This window comes from Chiloscyllium plagiosum, chromosome 44 (assembly GCF_004010195.1).
Source record: "Chiloscyllium plagiosum isolate BGI_BamShark_2017 chromosome 44, ASM401019v2, whole genome shotgun sequence".
Classification (NCBI taxonomy): domain Eukaryota; kingdom Metazoa; phylum Chordata; class Chondrichthyes; order Orectolobiformes; family Hemiscylliidae; genus Chiloscyllium; species Chiloscyllium plagiosum.
In genome coordinates this window covers 6,067,985-6,073,984 of record NC_057753.1, presented here as the reverse complement: position 1 = coordinate 6,073,984, position 6,000 = coordinate 6,067,985, and the positions used below count along the sequence as shown (strand labels likewise).

Below are 6,000 nucleotides of genomic sequence, written 5' to 3'. Positions count from 1 at the left end.
GGCTGTGTCTCTGGCTTGTGGATTGTTGATTGGTGGTCTGTATCTGATACATGGTGGAAGGATTCGATTCTTTCGGCATTCATGCAGGAACCGGAGTTGTTCGTATGTGGCGCTTAGGCAGTTAGCGCAGGATTCCCTTTTCCTGGCTTGTCTTAGCGTCTCTCGCCCGTAGGTGTTCAAAGTTTGGGAGAAGATTTGTAGCTCGGGTGCTCGTTGTTGTGGTTCTGTTCGCCGAGCTGGGAATTTTTGTTGCAAACGTTTTGTCCCCTGTCTAGGTGACATCCTCAATGAGATCTCTTTGTGGGAGAGCATTTCAGTGATAAGGACTTTTACTATAGACATGCAGTGAAATAAGATCAGATGGTATGGCTAATTCTTTAATTGGAGGAGGGAAATTACAATGCTATGAGACAGAAACTGTGAAGCAAAGCTTGGGAACAGAAATTTTCAGGGAAATGCATGGCAGCACTTGCTGTAATTGCTGGATAGGTTTGTCCCACTGAGGCAAGGAAGAGGATGGTAGTGTGAAAGAACCTTGGATGACAAAAGAAATGGAAAATTAGTCATGAGGAAGAAGGAAACTTTAAATTGAGAAAGGAAGGATCAGACAGGGCTCCATGGGTTTACAAGATAGCCAGGAAGAACCTGAAGATTGGATTTAGGAGAGCTAGAAGGAAGCAGGAAAACACCTTGATGGGCAGGATTAAGGAAACCTTAAGGCATTTTACACTTACGTGAGGAGCAAGAGGATGGCCAACGTGAGGGTAAGACTGATCAAGGATAGTGGAAGGAACGTATGCCTGGAGTCAGAGGAGGTAAGGCTGATCCTTAATGATTCCTTTGCTTCAGGATACACTAATGAGAGGGACCTTGTCATTTGTGAGGAGAGCATGAAACAGACTGATATGCTCAAGCAGGTTGATGGTAAAAAGGATGATGTGCTGGAAATTTTGTAAAACGTGAGCATAGTTAACACCCCTGGCCCAGATGGGGTATACCCAATGTTACCGCAGGAAGTGAGGGAAGAGATTGCTGTGCCTTTGGTGATGATCTTTGCATTCTTACTGTCCACCGGAATAATACCAGATGATTGGATGATTATTTGGAAAAACGTAGCTTGGTTAGAGATAGTCAGCATGGCTTTGTGAGATTTAAATTATGCCTCACAATCCTTATTGAATTCTTTGAGGCTAGGACAAAACACATTGATGAAGTGGATGTCGTGTACATGGGTTTTAGCAATGCATTTGATAAAGTTCCCTGTGGTAGGCTCATTCACAACGCAAAGGGGCGTGGGATACATGGTAATTTGTCTGTCTGAATAGGTGTCCTACACAGTTAGTTAAGATCCTTGCAAAAGGTTCCTCAAAAGCCAGAATGAACATTAAATGTTCTGGTTTTATTACTGCCTGTGATTTTCCAATTGCCTGCATGTCTGGCAAAATTCAACTACATCCTTATGCAGTCCAGGTCAGTAAAAATGTTTTAACGTTTTGGCTTGACCTCCCACTGATAATTGATGTGTTAGCCACAAAACCCCCTTGCTGTATCATAATGGCAATACAACTTGATAAGCGTTTAGCCATTTCTCACCTGACTGAATATGTGAAAGTCTCCATTTCCTCATCAAGACATCATTTTCTAAAACAAAACCATTCTGGAATACACTCAGATTATTCTTCTATATATTCTTTTTGATAAAATTTTCTCAGTTTTTCATCCTTCTGGTGTACTCAGTTAATTTTTCTGAGCTAAAAATATCCACTTGGTCCTCCATCTGTTCTGGTTTTGGCTCAACCTTTCGATCAAATATGGTCTCTGGTAATTTTACTTCAACTTCCTTATTCTTTGATTTCTCCAGCTGTTTCATCTGGTGGTTTTGTGACCTTGTTATCACACAGACAGGAAAATTCCCAGAATATAATTCCTGTGATTTCTCAGTAGCCTGAATTTTCACTGCCTTTTCAAATGCAGTAGCCAACACTCCTACTTGTGATCCACGCCATAACGTTTCCAAGGACAAATTGTATCCCTGGAACCATGAGATTCTCCAATACTCCGACCACCACTTCTCCACTTTTCACTGGACACTCCAAACTTACTGTACACAATGGAACACTTCTCATCTCACAATGAATTCCATGTACTAGCACTTTTTTTTTCTGGCAATAGTCCTTCTAACTTATATATCTCCTTTACTTCCAACATCAACAATTGACATGGTCCCTTATCTCTTTAATAATGTAACTTATTTAACTGTTGCTCTTTGTCTATGCAAGTAATTGTTGCCTTCACAAGTAAATGGTTTAAGATGATCTGGCATTTCCTTCTCAACCAATCTCTGATCAGGTTGTGCATTCTGGTGCAACTTTTTAGTCTCCACTGTGCTTTCCTTTACACTTTTACAAAATTCACTGGCTTATCCTGTTTTCCTACATCCGCCTTCCCAGTGCTTTTCCTAACCTATCAACACTGTGACTTCATATGGCCTATTAATTGTAATGAATACACCTGATCTACTTAACTTCTCTTTCCCCTCATAAGTTTCTTTTTTTTAATTCTATTATAAGCTACCTTTATTAATTTCCAAGAGGTCTCTACTCCTTCCTCACCACCTGAGGATTTCTCTTTTCCCCAATTTCTATTCCTCGTGGATTAAAATTGATGTTGGAAGCCAGACTTTGATTTATGAATCAGCTCAGAATTATTAGCCATTTCAGCTGCTAATCTTGCTGTTTTAATGCTCTGCTCTTCCATTTGAGATCTACCAGCTCACGAAGTGAATTTTTGAACTCCTTGAGAGTTATTGTCTCTCTCAGAGCGTCGTATGTTTCATCTATTTTCAATGCACCTATCCTCCTTGTTTGGTCGTTTTAAACTCAGCGTACGTTTGGCCAGGGCCCATCCTTAGACTCCTGCAACCTTGTCTGTTAGCTTCTGCCACAAGCTCTTATGCATTTATGATGGCTTTCGCAAACTCCTCAGACTCTTCAGATACCTCCTCTGATAATGGTGCAAATACCTCACGAGCTCGACCTACCAACTGTGTTTCGCTCAGCAGAACCCACATGGTCACTAGCCACTTCATTGTTTTAGGCACTTTCTCAAATGAAACGTAAAAAGCTTCTGCATCCTTCTCATCAAATTTACGCAATATATTTAAACACATCCCTGACAGATTTTTGGCTACAATAGGTTTGTTCATCATCACTATCCTCCTCACTAAGCCTGCCTTATGCCTTCATCTCCATCCTTTTAAGCCAATGTTCATGTCTAATTGACAACTTCTGCAGATCAAATTCTGTCCCTTTCTCCCTTTCCTCTGCTTTTAACTCTAATTCAAGTTGTTTCAGTTCCTTTTCAAGCTGTTTCATCTACAGTTGAATTCTAGGCATTTCCAAAGATTCTGATGCTGTTTCCAGCGAACTTAAATGACGAGCTATTGCTGTAATTACCTCCTTTTCTCACAGCCGAAGGTAACCCCATCTTCTAGTTGGTCTGCCTATTCCAACACCTTTGTCTGGCTCACCTTTTATGAAACCCCCAAATCCACTTCTTCAATCACCAGAAAACTCTTTGTGACCGAAAGAGCCATTGCCTTACAAAACACTGTTAAACCAACAGAACACAACAGCCGGAACAAAAGACAAAAAACACACAGAATGTTACGGGCTTAGATGAGGTGGGAATTGTAAAGTGCATTCAGGAAGGCTTCCTTCAGCAATATGCAGAGGGTTCTAATCTGGAAGGGGCAAAACTCACCTACTCTTTGGAAGTGACAGTGGGGGAGCACTTTCAGACCAGTGACCATAGTTCTATTAATTTTAAAATAGTTGTGGAGAGGGACAAAACTGGTCGACAGGTTTAAGTTTGAAATTGAGGCAAGGCGAATTTTGATTTGAATTAGTCAGGAGCTTGGGGTTGACTGGGGTAGTTTATTTGCAGGAAAAGGGATCTCTGGCATGTGGGAGGCCTTTACAAGTGTGATCACGATAGTTCAAGGACTATATGTTCCTTTGAGGGTGAAGGGCAAGGTTGCCAGGAATAAGGAACCTTGGATGACAAGAGATATTGAGCCTTCAAGCAGAAAAAAAGGAGTCAGGGCTCAGGTACAGGCAGCTAGGATCAAGGGAATCCCTGCAGCTATACAGGGAATACAGGTGTATACTAAAGGAAATAAGGGGGGGGTAAAAAGGGGGCACAAGAACACTTTGAGAATGTTAGGGTGAATCCATATATTAAAGGAAAAAGAATTACTAATGAGAGAATAGGGCCCCCTCAAATGCCAAAGTGGACATACATATATGTTTCGAACCACAGGAGATGGGCGAGGTTCTCAATGATTATTTCTCCTCTGTGTTTACCATGGAGAAAGTCATGAAGGTTTGGGAACTCCGGGAAGTTAGTGGTCATATCTTAGGGATAGCTCATGTCACAGCAGACGTATTGGAATATATGAAGGTAATAGATCTCCTGGTCCTGACCAGATATATCCAGAAACATTGTAAGAAGCTAAAGAAGAAATTGCGGGCTCTCTGGGTATTATTTTTGCATCATGGTTATGCACAGGTGAAGTCCTGGAAGAGTAGAATAGAGCAAATATTGTGCCATTATCCAAGAAGGGCTGCAAAGAAAATCCTGTGAACGATGACCAGTAAGCTTAATACCTGGGTAAGTTGCTGACAAGATTCTGAGGGATATGATATGCATGCATTAGGAAAGACTGGGTTTGATTAGGAGTAGTCAACATGGCTTTGTAAGTGGGAGATCATGTCTCACAAATTTGTTTGAGTTCTTTGATGAAGTGACAAGGAAGGTTGACGAGGGCAGTGTGATAGATAGTGTCCATATGGATTTCAGTAAGGCCTTTGATAAGGTTCCACATGGTAGGCTGCTCTGGAAGGAGAGATTGCATGGAATCCAGGATGAGTTGGTAATTTGGATGCACAAGTGGCTTGTTGATTAGAAGTAGACGATAATAATGTAAAGAGTTTAATGATGAATGGTAGGGCCTTAAGGCGTGTAGTGGTACAGAGGGATCTTGGAGTTCAAGTTCACAATTCTGGGAAAGTGGAGTCACAGGGCACTGGTGAAGACATTTGGCACACTGGTCCTCATCAGTCAGTGCACTGAGTTGGGAGGTTATGTTGCAGTTGTACAGGACATTGGCGAGTCTGCACTTGGAGTACTGATTTATTATTTTCAGTTCGGATCAACTTGCTTTAGGAAAGACGTGATTAAACTGGAAAAAGTGCAGAAGAAATTTACAAGGATGTTACCAGGACTCACGATTCTTGGACAAGCTAGGACCTTTTTCTTTCGGGCATAGGAGACTGAGGTTGGGGGTGAGGGGGAGGGGGGTGGCGGAGAGCCAACTTAGAGGTGTATGAGATCCTGAGAAGCATAGATTGGGTCATTGCACTCAATCTTTTTCCCAGGGCTGGAGAATGAAGGACTGGAGGCCATCAGTTTAAGGTTAGAGGGAAAATAATAAAAGAGAACCTGTGGGGTAACTTTTTTACACAGAGGGTGGTACACATCTGGAATGAGCTGAAGCTTTTGACAGCATTTAAAAGGAATTTGGACAAATAAATGGATAAGAAAGGTTTGGAAGGATATGGGCCAAGTGCAAGGAAATGGGTTGATCTTTGATCGATATTTTGGGCTAAAGGACCTGTCACTGAGCTGCAGGACTCTGACTCTATGACAAAGCTGTAATGAGGTCAGGAGCTGAGTGGTCCTGACAGAACCCGAACTGTGTACCAGTGATCATGGTATTGCTGTGCAGATGCTATTTGATAATACTCTTGATGACACTTCCCAACAATTTACTGATGATCGAGAGTAAACTGATGATCGAGAGTAGATTGATGGGGCAGTAATTAGCTCGGTTGGATTTCTTTTGCTTTATATGTACATGAGATGCCCTGTGACAATTTTGCAAATTGTCGTGTAGATGCCGGGTTGTAAATACACTGAAACAGCTTGCCGAGAGGCGTA

The 6,000-nt window shown here is 41.8% G+C and overlaps 1 protein-coding gene across 16 annotated transcripts in view; it reads left to right on the top strand.

Annotated features, from left to right (window-relative positions):
- Positions 1-6,000, top strand: part of LOC122543510 (gastrula zinc finger protein XlCGF26.1-like) — a 37,065-nt gene that overhangs the window by 28,774 nt on the left and 2,291 nt on the right. Inside the window, exon 1 of one of the 16 annotated variants that reach the window (XR_006310067.1) lies at positions 1,154-4,671. The exons of the other annotated variants lie outside the window; for them this stretch is intronic. The gene's annotated coding sequence lies outside the window, so the exon portion shown is untranslated. Of the gene's footprint in view, positions 1-1,153; positions 4,672-6,000 lie in introns of those variants that run through there. 16 annotated transcript variants of the gene reach the window in all.